At 39.3% G+C, this 17,449-nt stretch overlaps 1 protein-coding gene across 1 annotated transcript in view; it reads right to left on the bottom strand.

The window, feature by feature from the left end:
* The window catches only part of PTPRR (protein tyrosine phosphatase receptor type R), a 230,162-nt gene that overhangs the window by 212,167 nt on the left and 546 nt on the right, over nt 1-17,449 (bottom strand). The window lies entirely within an intron of this gene.

Below are 17,449 nucleotides of genomic sequence, written 5' to 3'. Positions count from 1 at the left end.
GAAAACATAATCAGGATATATTATGTGAGGAAAATCATATATGCATATGTATATATTTCTGCATGGTTACCTTGGTCATAGCAGAAAATGAATTGGAGAGAAATAACAGAATGTACAGAGATTCCATAGAGAACATTGTTGTGGGTGACAAGACAAAACTCCAGAACAACTAATAATCAGAGGACAGAGCAAAGATTAATTAAAAGACTACTAATATATAAAACTGAAATAAATGGTCCATTCAGTGATAGTGCTGATATTGTGGCAAGGAGCCAGCAGTGGGAATTTAAAGATAACTGGAAAAATAAATATGTGGTAGTACCTACATTTAGATAGAGAAATGTGATTTTAGGATATTTTTATTATTCACAATTTCTATTACTGCGATAAAACACCATGACCAAAAGAAAAATGGAGAGCACAGGTTTTATTTGCCTTATACTTCCATATCAGTGTTCTATCAATGACCAAAGTTAGGACAGGAACTCAAATGGGGCAGGAACCTGGAGGCAGGAGCTGATGCAGAGGCCATGGAGGGTGGCACTTACTGGCGTGGTCCTCATGACTTGCTCACTCTACTTTCTTATAGAACCAAGGACCAGCAGCTCAGGGGTGGCACTACCTACAATGTGCTGGACCCTCCTATATCAATCACTACATGCTTGCTAAAGCCTGCTATTGTGGAGGTATTTTCTCAGCTGATGTTTCTTCCTCTTTTCAGCTGACCCTCTTTTCAGCTTCACACACAAACACATCACTGCTAAGCCAGAACTTTTCCTTTCTTGTTTATTTCCAAGATCGCAGGTTAGTGTCAACATTACAATATAAAACAGTGCTTGAAAAATACATTTGAATTTACTTTGAGCCCATGAAGAAGCTCTGAAGTAGGAATATATACTTTAAAAACTGTAATAATTGGAGCTGGGAATGTGGCTTAAAACCTAATTAGTTAAGTTTGCTGTGGTAATCATGATGGCTTGTGTTCAGATCCATAGTAACCACAGAAGCAGCTAACATCATGGCTTGTGCCTGTGATATCAGTACTGGGGAAGAAGGAGCCAAGAGAATCTCTGGGCTTTCTAGCCAGCTAGTCTAATGGAATTAGGACCAAGAAAAGACCTTGTCTCAAAAAAAAATATGGAGAGGAAGACAAAAACACCTGAGGTTGAACTCTGGCCACCACATGTACACACACACACACACACACACACACACACACACACACACACACACACAGCATATCTTGAAAAACATTAATGATGATGACAGGGGCCAGCAGTTGGGAGGCTGAGATATAAGGATCTGCAAGTGTCAGGCCAGACTGAGCTACATAGTGAAACCTTGTCTCAAAAAAGTGAGCAAAACGAAACAATAATTTCCAAAGCGACTTCATCACCTAGTATCTTAGTTTGCTTTCTATTGCTGTTATAAACACCACGATAAAAGCAAATTTGGGAGACAGGGGTTTATTTGACTTACAAGTCCCAATTGGTGAGGAAAGCTGTGGCAGAAACACAGAGGCTGGGACTAAAGGAAACAGGAACACTGCTTACTGGCTTGTTCCTCATGGCTTCATGGCTTGCTCAGCTTTTGTTTTCTTTAATGCTACCCAAGAATGCCAACTCAGGGTTGCTACCGCCTCCAGTGACTTGGTTCCTTTCACACCAATCATTAATCAAGACAATATCACAGAGACTTCTCTACAGGCAATATGATAGAGCCATTTTCTGATCAGGGTCCCTTTCCTCTGATGACTGTAGCTTGTGTCCAGTTGAAGAAAAAAAAAACTGACAAGGACACCTTGCTGAGGATCAATCAAACAATCTACAGCAAGACCTAGAAGAGATCGCACATAAGGAGCAATAATCACAGGAAAAGGAAGAAAAAACAGAGGTTGCTGAAATATAAAAAGCATGAGAAGAGCATGGCAAGGACAAGTATGATGAGAATTCAAGTACAATGACCCTCATTGCAAAGATTTACTGGACACTCAGAGGATAAAATTTCAGAGGACCAGATTTCACGTGGAAGAGGCTTGGGGACAGACAGCAGGAAATCCAACATTGCAGAAACACCAAGCTAATTATCTTTTATTGGCAAGTAATATTTATATTAGTGTATGTTAATTGTATGACATAATGTGTTTTGCTGTGACATGTTCATGCTAGTATACAATGTACATTGATTATATTCATATGTTATATAATTTCTCCCAGATCAAAACTTTCCATCCTGCAGAGCTTCAGGAATCCTCTGAAAATGACCACACCCACTAGTAAGAAATAAAAGCCAAGATTCCCTCTCTCAAGAGCAGAGCCAAGCTCCAATGGAGAAGACCCCAGATGAGAAAAGCTGGACAAAAATTTCTGATACTTGACCAGTTGCCTGTAAGAAGCAGAAACCATCAGAGCTGCCTAGAGGACGTGTTGGTCAACTGAGATACCAACCAGGGCAGGAAAGGACAGTCTCTAACCTGTTGCTCTGCCCACAGAACTTCAGGTTCCCAGCTTCTGTGGGGTGTCACCCACGCTGGGGGGAGCTTTGGGTGATGCAGCTGTCTTTGAGTCATTTCTGATCTTCTAAGTGACCTCCTCTCCAATATTCCTGTAATTAACCCCAGTAAAACTCGAACGACTCTCCACTCTACTGTGGAGAATGTTCTGTCCATTGGCTAGATCTGGGTAGGGGTTTAAGGTTTACCGCCTGTATTGTCCTTGGCTGGTGCCTTAGTTTGAGCGGGACCCCTGGGCCCAAATCTGCCTATCATAATGTTCTACTTGTAGGTTTCTAGGACCCTCTGGATCCTTCTACTTTGCCATTCTCCCGTGCTTCTCTCATCTAGAGTCCCAATAGAATGTCCTCCCCTCTGTCTCAGTTTCCCGGTAAGTGAAGGCTTTCGTGGAACATGCCCCTTGGGGGAGACCTGGTGGCACTCAGAGGAAGGACAGCAGGTTACCAAGAAGAGACTTGATACCCTATGAGCACATACAGGGGGAGGAGGTCCCCCTCAGGAACAGTCATAGGGGAGGGGGATAAGGGGAAAATGGGAGGGAGAGAAGAATGGGAGGATACAAGGGATGGGATAACTATTGAGATGTAACAAGAATAAATTAATAAAGGAAAAAAAACTCGAACGACTAGAAGAGAAGAAAACAATCCACTAAACAAACAAACATAAAAAATAAGCCAGGAACACGAGCAGGGATCTCTCTAAAGAAGACCTGCAGATGAGCATCAGGGGAGTGAAAACAGTTTCAACATCAGTAGCCATTTCAATCAAGAAAACGGGAACCGTAATGATGCATCACTTCCTATCTTTTTAGATTGCTTTTATTGGTATCAAAAGGATGTGGAGAGAGTGAAACCCTCGGACATTACACACTGAAATGTACAGCTATGAGGGCACACCATTTCCTCAGGGCATTCACACACGAACTTCCCTATGACCCACCGACTTCCCCTCTGAGAATACAACTAACAGCTGGAACTAGGACATCAAAGAGGTACCAGCATTGTTAAAACTGTACGGCTAAGCTCAACCTCTAAGACAAAAAAAATCAACCCAAGTATCTATAAACGAGTGAGTAGAAAAAGAAAGTATGACAAATTTACAGACTAGGATACCATTTTTCCTTCACACAGAAGGAAATCTGGATATCTGCAGCAACATGGCAGAGGTGAAGGACATTATGATGTAGTCAAGCAAGGAGGCCGTGTGTGCTGCATGGTCTCATTTCTGGCATCTAAACAGCTAAGCTCATAGACGTAGATAGTAGTGGTGGTTGCCAGAGGCTGTGTTAGAGCACATCTGTACACTGCATACTTTTAGCTAAGCTTCCCATTTTATGTAAAATTTCACTTATAAATCTCATAGAACTAAAGATATATGATCACTCCACTTTTAGGAAAAAAAACAGAAAAAAGTGTATATAAGTTTAGGCAAAGAGTTTTGGTAGATAGTACTAAATTCACACAATAAATGAAAATTGGAGTTGGTGAGATATCTGAACGGGTACAGACATCTGCTGCCAAGCATTTTGACCTGAGTTCAGGTCCCAGGACCAACATGGCAGAAGGAGAGAGCGGACTCTCACATGTTATCCTCTGATCTATACATATGCACTACCCAGACAGGGAGGTAAGGAAGGCTAAATTAATAATAATAACAATGAATCTGGAGAGAGGGCTCAGCAGCTACGTACGAATGTGGACTCTTTTTGCAGAGGAACCAAGTTCCGTTGGCAGAACTCATACAGAGCAACTTACAAGCACCTGGAATTCTACCTCCAGGGAAATCTGTTGCCTATGAGTTTTGTGGGGACCTGAACTCACATACACAGACTCCTGCATCGACATACACAGAATTTAAAATAAAATACATATTAACAATTGACAAATTTGATATTATGCTTCTTTGTTATGTGAAGGATACTGCTAGGAAGATGAAAAAGCTACCTACAGATTGGAAGGAAATATTTTTGAGACACACATCTGGCAATCAAGATAGATAAGTAACTCTCGAAATTCATCAACTGTCGGATAAGCAATAAAAATGTGATAAAAACTTGAAATGCATTAAAGAGGATGCCTGGATGGCAAATAAGCAAATGGAAATATGTTCAAAATTTAATAGTCGTTAATGAATGCATACTTAAAATTATGATATAAATTTCATTTCAGAACTTCTAAATGAAAATTTCTAATAATATTCAGTACTGGAAAGGACCTAAAAAAAGAGTACCAACATCTGCATGAGAATAACCAGTGAGCTTTGATAGTCACAAAATTATGGATTGAAATTACCTTCTGGATATGACTTTAATATGAAAAGATCTTTCACAAAGAAAAGAGAAAAAATGTATGAAACTACACTGCTAAGACTGAATACACTGCAATTTGTTATTCCAAATTTAATGCATGTTACTTCTTGACACAGATGGTAGAGTAGCCTTTTGAACACCCCTCAGAATAAGTCTTTGCCCTGCAAGTTCTTTGTTACTGAGTTATGGCAGGAACAAAGTATGAAGCAACATTCTCAAACTCACCCCCTAAAAAAAGAGCAACCCAAACTGGCGATTGGGCTATCTGACACTTGTGTTTTAAGCATCACTATGCCTTTCCTCTCTAGAAAGGAGAGGCAAATGGGTAGCACCCAGAACTTTTCTTGGTAATGTCTACATAGACATGTGTCTATAAGTAGAATGGAAATTGACTTAAGTAAAAGAAATGTTGAAAATTATTTAGACAGTTTTTGCTTACTCTTGATTTTTCTCTAAAAATTCTCTTCCACACATATTAAAAAAAAAGACCTTTTTGGCACTTAAGGAAGCAACATGTTCAAGAAATGATAGCCTTGGATGTAAGAAGGAAAGCATTAGGAAAATATCTTGAGTTGTTCTGTAATTATATTGGTAACTGTCACCCCAGCATCACCACAATGACAATCTTCAGTCAAAAGTAGGCATATAGCATCACTGAAACTTACACATGACAGCATCCCAAGATAGGACTGTCAAGGTCTATTAGGATGACTTTTCAAAGCGTAAGTCTTGCTTCTCCAACTGATCATAGCAGGAGATTGTACAGACACTTAGAAAGAGCTCATAATGACTGTGCATGTGTGTCAAACTGTTTTTATGGAGTACTGTTCACACGTCTTTTTATGCTCTAACAAGACATCTATGCATATGTATATAATTTCCTGTGCATACACTTGTTCTGTGTCCGGATACCAGACAACCAAATTAACAGTGTTGTTCATCCTTACAGACCAACTCTATTGCTACGAAAGCAAAAATGCAACCAGGATTTCATAAGATAATAAAACTTGCATTTACTAAAAATGCAAACCCACATGAGGCTCAAAAGGCTTAAAATAGAAAGAAATCCCCATTCAGGACCACTTCCCCAGGAATCTAGCCTACAGGCCCTCACTAGTAAGATGCGAAAACACAGTCTCACCAGGAGGTGCTGGGCTGCTGAGCATTCCATGTGCTTGACCATGTCTTATGTACCTGATTTACCTACATTAGATGTTTAAAAACAATAACAGCAGACTAACGCCTGTTTTGAGAGAGCTGGCTATTCTCCTCTACTCAGAAGAGGGCCTGAGTGTCCTACAATAAGGAATGATTTCCGTTAAAGCGCCTCTAAACTTTTCCTATGTGTCTTTTGATATAATCACTCCCCCTTGTCCTAAGCTTCCCATTAGAAAAGAAAAGCTGTTCCTATTCCCGCTTCCACCCACTGTAAAAACACTGGGTACCCCTCCCTTCTTCCTACATTTCTCATCCATTGAACTGTGAGAAACTCTAATGGATCACCATCCAGAAGGAGATCTGACTTTCACACAAACTCTGGTGCCCCATATTTGAACATGTCCCTTCGATGGAGATGCCTGGTGGCACTCAGAGGAAGGACAATAGGTCACCAAGGAGAGACTTGATACCCTATGAGCATATACAGGGGGAGGAGGTCCCCCTCAGACACAGACATAGGGGAGGGGAGTAGGGGGGAAGTGGGAAGAAGGGAGGAATGGGAGGATACATGGGATAGGTTAACAACTGAGATGTAATATGAATAAATTAATAAAAAAACCCAATTTGATTTATATATATATAAAAAAACTCAGCAGCCCTATGTGTTTGTGGCAAAATTGTAAAAAAGGCTCCTCTTGTGTTTCTTGATTATCACTCAGCTTTAATGGACTTGCTTTTCACTGGAGAAGTGTCTGTTACAGAGTGGAACACAATACAGTAAAAGCTGAACACTTTGGGACAATGACAGTTGGAATAACTCATGAAGACGACGAAACCTCAGATTTTGCTGGAAAAACAATTTATATCAGCTCGGATAAAAGGAGTCAGAACTGAGTTCATTGCTTGGAGGGGTGGTTGATAGAAATGTGTGTTAAATTAGAAAGAAATGGTACCCAAGGACCAAGATCTGCCCTCTTGGGGAAAGCCAGAGTACTAGCTGGTAAGGCTAGAACTGTCTTCAGGCAGAAAAATAGAAAATCTCCTATTTTTTTAGATTAGGATACAAAGTAACCTATTGTTTCTATAGCAAAACCCCCTAGTTGCTCAAGAAACTGGTCTCCACTGTTAAAACATAGTATCTGTTCTAAGAACAGCCTTCATAGCAGATGAAGAGTTAGTTTTAAACAGGGCTGAAGAGATGGCTTAGTGGGTGAGAACACTTGTCACCAAGATCCATCATGAGACCCACATGGCAGAGAATTAATCTCCACAAGTTGCTCTCTGGTGTCCATTGGCACACTGTGACACACACACACACACACACACACACACACACACACACACATGCACACATACACACACACAGTGAATGCACAAACAATAATGAAACAAAAAATAAGAAAACAGACATTAAAATCTTGTCGTCTTAAGAAAAATGCAGTGATATAAACACCCAGTACAAGAGGAAAGGATGAACGAGGTCCTTAATTGGCCTTTGGAAGAGATAGATATTCTTCCTTGTCCACAGATTAAAAATTGGATAAACAACTGGGCAGTGATGACACACACTTAAATCCCAGCACTCGAGAGGCAGAGACAGGCAGATCTGTGAGTTCAAGGCCAGCCTGGTCTACAAAATGAGTTCCAGGACAGTCAGGGCTACAGAGAAACCTTGTCTCAAAACAAACAAACAAACAAACAAACAAAAAACAGAAAGACAAAAAAAAATTGTGCCAGGCATGGTGGCGCACATCTTTAATCCCAGCACTGGGGAGGCAGAGGCAGGTGGATCTCTGTGAGTTTGAGGCCAGTCTGGTCTACAAAGCAAGTCCAGGACAGCCAAAACTACACAGAGGAACCCAGTCTCAAAAAACCAAAAAATAAAAAACAAATTTTTCTTTAATTGGAGAAACACTTGGTAGACACACAAGGCTACATTTCTGTTACACTGTATCCTATACACTCCCTATCTGAATGCTAATAAGCTAAGGTAGCTCTCTTTGATGACTTTAGTAATCTGAAGCTTTCTAGGGAAGGGCTACATTGCCAGGAATGATGCAATTTAACTGAAAGTGAGAGATAAAAACAATGTTACAGATAGACAGTAAGCTTGAGCACAGAGCCCTGGAGGGCAAACTTGTAGATAACAGAATTTAGGAGGAGGAGGTTGCTGTCCCTGAACGCTGATATCGCAGATAGAAAGATGGAGGACCAGCAAGTACAGACAAGGACTGGAAGGCTTTATGCCCAGTACGATTTCCCAACAGACTCAGGTGAGCTGGCCTCAGATGGGAACATGATGCCCGACTCTCAGGTCACATACTGGAAAACTTTGACTGGTCTTTTCCCCACCATATACACCTAATAAACATGGGCAGGATCTTCAAACTTGAATGTGTACACAATGCCAGAACACAGAGTTATCAAGGCATGCTCATGACTTTCGAGATACTAAGCTTTCATTTGTATTATTCACAGAAATACTTTTTAAATGGACCTAAGGCTGCTAGAAAAGATACAGGGAATTAATATTTTATGTTTACCTAAAGTGGCATATAATGCAAATAAGTACATTTTCAGACAGAAGAGAGGAGATCCTTAGAGCCCTGAATGGCAGCCTTGGTCATTGCTAAAACTTCTTACACTGTGTGTCTTCAGAAAGGCTGTAAGAGATAACTTCTAAAAGAGTCTGGCTTATCCACCAAGCAAAACAACGCATCAGAACTAGTTATTTCAGATTTGTGGTAGTAATATGTTACATACTTTCCAGTCACCATCAGATAAACCAAAAGTAAATTAGTGTCTCACATCTTGGTATGTGGGACTTTTCTGAACACATGATGTTGGAGACAACTTTCAGATGAAAGACTTATGGCAAATGTTGGGAGATAGATTTGGGGACCCAGAGATGTTTTAGACTTGGTGCCTCACGGTTCATTTCAAATCTGCATCTGTGTCCAGGTTCATGTGTGTAGTAGGTGAAGAAATTCAGATAGCAGCTGAAATACAGACTCTTTACCAGCATGCATATGCTCCTCAAACACAGCCTCAAGCACAGAAAGGAAGGAGAGATTGCTCCGTGGTGTTGGTTAACCGTTATGTGTCCTCTTTCCAGCCTTAATCAAATAATGCATAAAATCTACATGGCTCTTATTAAAATAGCACCAGCTTTTATATGTTATCCCATTTAATTCTTTTTCTTTTTAAATTTTTCGAGACAGTATTTCTCAGGTAGTCCTGGCTGTCCTGGACTCGCATTGTAGACGTGGCTGGCCTTGAACTCAGAGATCCACCTACCTCTGTCTCCTAAGTGCTGGGATTACAGGCATGCGCCACCATGGCATCCTGCAATAATCCATCAATTTTCTCTTTTTCTCTTTCTTTATTCATGCTATGTTATTTTTCTCCCAGGGAGAACCAGGAAAAGAAAAATGAAATCCATCCAAAATCAAGAACACTGTGTAAATTGCTTATCATTTAAAAATTTACCTTTATATTAATGAGCTAATAATCTTTCAACCCAATTCAAGTGGTATTGTGTTTGGTACACCCCATAACATTCATTTTTCACCAGATAAATAAAAGTCACCCAGTGATGGATGCTGACTACTTATGCACAGGGCATCATGCTCTGCCATATACTAAAATAGCCACTGGGTCTTGTTCTTTCTGTATATATTGATTTTAGGTCACAGTCATTCTGGGTTGCTTTTCCTGTATTTGTTAAATGTTCCTTCCCAAAGAACTTCTAGTCCTTTAAGATTATCTTAAATCTTTTTCTCTTAGAAAATTGACAAGGCTTTACAGTCAAACTAAGAAAAAAAAAAAAAACCAACTCATATCCAATTGAACAGGGCATTCGCCCCAGTGAGACATATTGATCTAGGACTGCTTTGTGTAAATAATTAGTTTTGCTTTGCTGCTGGCCCATGCAGCTGTGTTTTTAATTACTATCACTATCTTAATATAATAAACATCAAATGAGGTTTTATTATGAAGAAAGTCTAAATAGTCATTATGAGTAAAAAGTATTTAGATGAAAAGTCCTAATGTTCATAATATAAATTAGCTAGTTGTCTTTCTGTGGCAAACATCATTACTATAATAGATACTTACAGTAATATTATATGGTACAGACAGGTCAGAAGTTTTTATTCTAACATAACAGTTTACTATTAATTTTTTTCTTTTGAAAAGCTATGGGGAAACAACCAATGACATTACAAGTTTTTCAACATTTATAAGTACTTGGATTTCTCAAAATCCCCCTCTAAAGGGACATGGGATTTCGCTCTCTTTGAATTTGTTTCCACAAAATAGCTTTCCATAGATGTAACAGTAAGCTTACCCAAAACTAAATTACCCACACCACAATGAATATTAGTGGTGGTTGAGTGGAATTTTTATGTGTGATCTTATGACTGCTTATGTATTTACTTATTTATTTAGGTTTTTTTCAAGCCAGGGTTTCTCTGTGTAGCCTTAGCTGTCCTGGATTCACTTTGTAGACCAGGCTAGCCTTGAACTCACAGAGATCCACCTGCCTCTGCCTCTCTGAGTGCTGGGATTATAAGTGTGCACCATTGAACCTGGCTCTTATAGTCTTTTAAAAGTGACTTTTTTATAATTCATAAAACAAACTCCATTATAATATATGTGTGTTTTCCATTAAAATGTAATTGAAAAAATTTGTGTAAAGCTGCTTATATATAAAATGAGAGGAGGAAAAATTCCCCAACCACCCAACTGCTCAGACATTTGATGCCTGTATTCTTGTTTAAGGCAGGAAAAGAGGTTTAGAGTAATTTTTCCTTTTCATATTGATTTTGAATATGGACAACATCCACACTTCCTCCAACAAACAAAGATAATCAGTTGATAATTAGAACTTGTAATAAAAAGTATATTTCTTAGTGCCTAATTCTTTTCCTGTGTTTGTTATCTGATGCCTTGATTTTTTTTAACAAAATTATCTTGACTACTACTAGTAATCTGGGAGAAGATTATCACACAATGACTCTATAAATCATACTATGAATCTGGAAAACAAACACTCTATTTATAAATCAAGCCTGTTACATATCCACTTCTTTGTTGTAAATAAAGATAAATTCAATTGCAGGAATACTAAATTATCCTATTCATGTTCATAAAAGGATACATAATCTATTAGCTGGTATCAACTTGCCATCATATCACCACATATATTCCAAACATACTCATTTATTCATTTAAAATTTATTGATAGAACAGCAAACAACAAGGAAAATTATAGGAAGTAGGTACGCAGAAGTAACAATTACAATTCTAGTTTTCTTTAATAGCATCAAAACACTGGTTTACTGCATTCATAAGGGAAGGCACCTGCCTATGAGGAAAATATAGGCAAGCTGCTTGAATAAGGCAGAATATCAAGGAAAGGTTCAAAGTAGGCAATGTCTGATCAAAAATCGAAGTTATAATAAGAGTTATCCAGAAAACAAAATAGAATAGATAGTTAAGAAAAAAAGAAATAACATGTGAAAAGGAGGTGAAATACGTCAATAATGGAATTTGGTCATGATATGACAATAGTGTGGAACAGAAAGAATGAGAGATAGTAAGTCTAAGGTTAGGAAAAATCTGATTGAAAAATATTTCATCATGCCTGTGCATTTGGATTTTGTTGCAAGTAAAGGAAAAAAGCAACAGCATTGTTAGATAATTGTATAAAGAGACCTAAGTATGTTTTTAGACTTTATCTAGGACATTATGAAGAAGTTTGATAATTTTTTTAAAATAATAAGGATTCATCTCAAGGCAGTGGCATGAACATGGATGGGAGAAGACCTGACTTCAAAGATAGAGAATTTTTAGGAATAAAGCAGCATAGAAAGGGTGTTGTGATTTGAGCATAAGATGTCCCCACAGGCTCCTGTGTTTGAATGCTTGGCCTCCAGCAGGGGGAGCCACTGGGGATGGTGATGAGATGTTGTTTACGCAGGGGAGCCTTGCTGGAGGAAGCAGGTTACTGGGCAGGCCTTGAGGTTTCATACCCTGGCTCCACTTCTTGTTCCCTGTCTGCCTCTTGAGTGGGAACACGATACGATTAGCCTTTCTTCTGCTCCTACTGTAATGCCTTCCCAACTATAATAGCCTGTATCTCCTAAAACTGTAAACTAAATACCTATTTATTCCTTAAATTGCTTCTTGTCCTGTATTTTGTTACAGCAGTGGTCGAATTAATACAAGCTGTCTAGGGTGAGTCGTTGGTTTTAGGCTTAGGTGATAGGGATCTTGGCATTATTCTCTGTGACACGGAAGGTTAACAATAAGAGGAATTATAAAGTCCTGTGTGGAGTATAAACAGTTGGATATTACATTCTTATAAAGTACCTGATGAGTCTAGGTAATGATAAACAGCAGTAGTAGAGTTCAGGAGAGATGGCTGAGCTAGAAGTGTGAACTTGGGGGTCTCTGATACATAGCCCTGAATCTAATTAGCCAATGAAATTAAGTAGAAAATAACAAAAGGAGTTTCTTGAGAATAGCAACCATTGAATTATTCCCAGAAGTTAGAGACATTTATGCTAAGCACTTCCTTGTTGTGCAGCAGTTTTCTCTGAGATTGAAGCAGTCTATCCTGCAGGAAAGCTCTTTAAACTAGAAAGGAAACAACTCAAAATAGTTTCAGGAAGTTTCTGAAACTGACCAGATTTACTAGGCCCCCTCCCTCTCACTCTCAGACACAACAAGCTACAAAAACGATTCTGAGACCAGGACCAGCTAGCTGCCCAGAAGAATCAGAGACCAGCAAGGCTTCCGGGAAAAGGTTCTAATTAACTAAATCACTTGATAATCTCTCCAACTAACACTCTCCAGCCTGTTGTAGTTCAGGGTGCAATATGATACAGGTTTCAAGCTTCTGTGAGCTGTCATCCATGCCAGGGTGGTCTTTGGTGATGTAGCTGTCTTTGAGTGACATCTTCTCCTGTAAGAAATCCCTCAACCATATTTAAGTGAGGCCCCAAAACCTCATTGGCTCACCAAATTGGGCTTTTAAAGTATTTGTACTTTGGTCTGTTGTGGGCTTTCTGTCTGAGGTGAGTAGAAGTGTGTGTTGAATCTCCCCTTGGAAAAATATAATCATGCAACACTAGGTTCTAGACAGGACATGATCTCTGATAGATATAGCCAAAACAAGATAGATCAAGAACCCCCAAAAGGCTAGTACTGCCATGTAGAGAAGGGAGCATAATAAACACAATAAGAAAAGTATATTTATGATAAACGCTATGATCTCTGGGTACAAGGCTGAGGAACAGACAGCATCAGTTTGAGAGAAGGGAGTGTGAAGGGCACTAAGCGAGAAAGTCCCACTAAAAAAGGTAACATTGTAGTAAAGACCATTGTCTAAAATCACAGACATATTAGCCCATGAAATGGCTTTCCTTGGTGAAGGAGAAAATATGCAAGGTATGTCCATTTTCTAGGAACACAGAGACCAATATGAGCAGAGATAAATGTAAAGAGGAAAGCAGTGGGCGGTTCATATGAAAACAACAGAGGAGAAAAGTGCAGCAGAACTTGGATATTGTAAGGACCGTGTTGGGTTTGAGCAATCTTTGATTTTGGATTACCAAGGGGGTACTATATCATCTTAAAATAGCTCACATTATTTTCCCATTAGTCTGCTCATTTTCTTGAGCATATCATCACTGCAAATGACTTCCTAGCTCCTTATGGCTCCATGAACTCCGTCCTTCTGGAAGACTAGATACGTTTGCTAAGTAATTCTCAGAGAGTGAAGGGACACCTTTGAGACACACCTTGAAGAAGTGTGTGTTATCCAGAAAGTACAGCAGCAAGGACAGGGTGGCAATCTGAATCTGAAGTCACCCTTTCCAGTGCTGAGGACAGTGTCCTGGGTTCAGTCTCTTATTATCATAACATTCAGGTGCAAGAAAAAAAAATAAGATTTTAGGTGATAATTTTTTTTAAGTCTAGCACAAGAAATGTACTTGTTGGCATTGAAAATACTACCACATTAACGTAATATCATCAAGCAAAATATGACTCACTGGGCAAAGAGTGAGGGGGGGACTGGTGTAAAATGAGCTGTCTGCAAGTCTCCTGGGTGATTATTCTTTAAGCAATTTTCTCATTGGCATGGCTTTTAGCTGCCCCTTGGACGTAGATGATATGGGCTTTTAAACTGGAATGTATTCGTTACATTCGATCCTAGATGGCGTGAAAGTTAAGGAAAGAGGATCTGTCACCTCTCGCTCAACGATGTCCTATTCTATTAGAATCAGTTTTGCCTGGGTTTCCAGCAACTACTTTATGATGACAGAAATTATGGCATCTTAGAATGCTCCATAAATGGGAGAGATTGGCTGCTGGGATGGGGTGTAAGTGGGTACTTGAATTTTATGTATATAGTAATAGTCCTATGCGCCTGTATTTTTTTTTCTTCCAGACTATGTTGTTGGCTGTCACTACTGTATTTTGTTATCCTTGCCTGTAAGATGAGCAACTGGATGGACAGTAAGTATGAGTTGTTTCTTCAGATCTGTAGCAATTAGCCGTCACACGGCATGCAACTTCTCTGTCCCAGCTATGGGCTCAGCAGCTCTTTAGAATTGTGTTAGCCAGGAATGACAGCCGCATTGGACTTTATAGACCACAGTTCTTCCTCCTATTGAGCCTGTCAGGACTCAGGGTCACTACGCCGTAGGCAGCTATCCCAAGTAAGTGGAGATGGCACTCATGTTGAAAGTAATTTGCAGCCTTGTCATTAGAGATGTAGCTATGCCTCAGGCAACAATCCCCAGACAGCTGAGAACACTCATATCCCACATCCCATCCCATTATTTAATTTATTCCATTTCTGAAGCATTCTAAGATACCATCATTTCTGCCACCATAAAGTATTTTCTGGTGATATGGCTATAATTGACATGGATCAACTAACCCTCTAGCCGGGCAGCTAAAATGTACAGACGCCACAGACATTTTAAAAAATAGAGGTCAGCCTACGCCCTGGTAGCATGGCTCTCTTTACAGGAGATAAACTCAGAGAGTCAACAAGTAAAAGGCTTGCGGGCTTCTTAATCTTTGTTCTCCTAGCCACGTATTTTCTTATTACCTATATCTGTGGAAGCATAGATCAAGAAATCTATGTTTATATGAATCCCGATGGAAAGTCCAAACAGCATTATTAGGTAACTGTGGTGCATTTTAATCTGATGACAGCTTGGGACCCACAAATTGCTGTTTAAAATAAAAATGAATCCAAAGCGAAACTAGAAAGAACAACTACAATATCAGACTTGCAATCTGCTTTGACAAAGCACTGTTCCAAAGCACTGTGTTAAATACAAATAGCCTACTGTAATTGGGAATCTGAGATATAAAGCAAGTCACCTGTTGCCCTCTGAAACTAACAGTGGCTGAATATTCTTTCTTTCTTTCTTTCTTTCTTTCTTTCTTTCTTTCTTTCTTTCTTCTTTTTTAGTTAAGAAGCTACTCTGATCTACACAATGGACAGGACATTCTCCACAGTTACATGGAACGGGGATTGACTTTGACATGAACTCTGGTGTTACATATTTGACCACCTCGCCTTGATGGGGAGGCCTGGTGGAACTCAAAGAAAGAATAAGCAGGCTACCAAGATGAGACTTGATAGCCTATGACTATATAATGGGAGAGGAAGTCCCCCTCGGTCATTGACCTAGGGGAGGGGTATAGGGTGAAAGTGGGAGGGAGGGAGGATACAAGTGATGGGATAACAATTGAGTTGTAATCTGAGTAAATTAATAAAATTAAAATTAAAAATTAAAAAAAAAGAAGCTGAAGTACAGGGTGTTTGCTTTGACTTGGCACCACACACTTTGGTGAAACTTCAGACACCATCTAGGGAAGCAGGCTTCTAGGTTTTGCTCCTGATGAACAAAAGTCCTCTACTTTTGTCATCCTCTCGGTTCATCTATAATAAATTAGAATTGTTTCCTACATGCATAATATAAAGTCTATTTATAACCCTAAGCTTATAACTAATATGCATTAACTACAACTTTTGACATTTGTTTAACTGTAACTTTCAAAAGAAACTTTAGTGATGCCTTTTTCTATCAAATAATTAATTACTTAACTTGGTAGCAGTGAAAACTTCTTTGGTAATGGTTATTTTTGTCAGCTGTAGCATTAAATAGAACTGGGTATAAAACAATACCAGTGTTTATGTTTTCATTTTCTATTTGAACATTAAATAATTGTATGTGGCAATGAAGTGATTCATTACAGTTGTTAGCAGATAACTTAATAACCAAGTCATAGCTTTTTCTGCCCCTAGTTTTCAAGATACCAAAGACCCACTGGAAACCCCACAATGTAATATTGTAATTATAATAATTAACATGAATACTTAATTATAGCTTTATTGTTCCTATACATCGTTTTTCCTAAATGCATTTTTTCACAATGCATTTAAAAAACAATAGCTAGGACAAGAAAGTACTATATTTCACTCTCATTACTGTATGCATGGAGAAAAGCATTCATTCCTTTAAACAACTATCACAGTATTACATTTCCCATCTGTGTGTGTGTGTGTGTGTGTGTGTGTGTGTGTGTGTTTATGGTTACAGTACACAGTAACATAATATACTCCCAGTCAGTGTACTTAGAGAAATGAATGCTTGTGAACCAAACTCAAGAAAAGCTATTTTCTTGTTACAGGGCTACTGCATGGACAACTGCGGTCGCAGCGGGGTTCATAAAACCTCTCTGCCATGTTTTATTTTGGTTCACGTGTGTGTGAAAACCATACAGGATGCAGTCCAGCAAGCCTGTCCTCTGTATTAGAGGAGACAGGTAACACTGACTATAAAATTCCTGGGCACTTTATCAGGTTTGCATTCCTAGGCTAGATACTTATCTTGTATCATATTTATTTTTATGTGGTTGTACTTTCGTTGTCTCTCATCAAACCTATCCCCGGGGGAGACAGTGATAACCCCTAGGTTTCTAAGTGTGGTTGGGCTTTTCTTGTGACTGCGGATACTGGCCATGGTGCTGAAATAGAGAAGAGGCTCCTGTTTGAAACCTTCCCTTACTCTTATTGGTTCAGAAAATTCTAGTGACAAGAGCAGGGGCCAAAGCAGCCCGGAGCAGCACTGTTAATAAACCATACATTTAGCTCTTAGGGGTGCAGACGTAGTCCATCAGGTTACAGACAGGGTATCCCTGTGAGCGCTCGCTCGCCAAACCGGGAGACCTCGTGGATGTAGCCGCTGCAGTAGAAAGGGCTCCATCCAGCAGGATGTCTCCTTTCTCTTCCTGTAAAATGTGCAAGCAAGAGCAAAGCCTAGAAGCTCAAGCAGGGAAGCCCGATGGAGAGGAAAGCTAACCTATATTCACACTTAAAATGTTCACTCTTAGTCGTGCAAGATAAAGAAAAAGCAGGAGCTGATTTTAGCGTTAAGTTT

Source organism: Acomys minous, assembly GCF_964271855.1.
Source record: "Acomys minous genome assembly, chromosome: 9".
Lineage (NCBI taxonomy): Eukaryota > Metazoa > Chordata > Mammalia > Rodentia > Muridae > Acomys > Acomys minous.
Note: the sequence above shows the minus strand (reverse complement) of the source record. Positions and strands in the feature narration are given on the sequence as shown.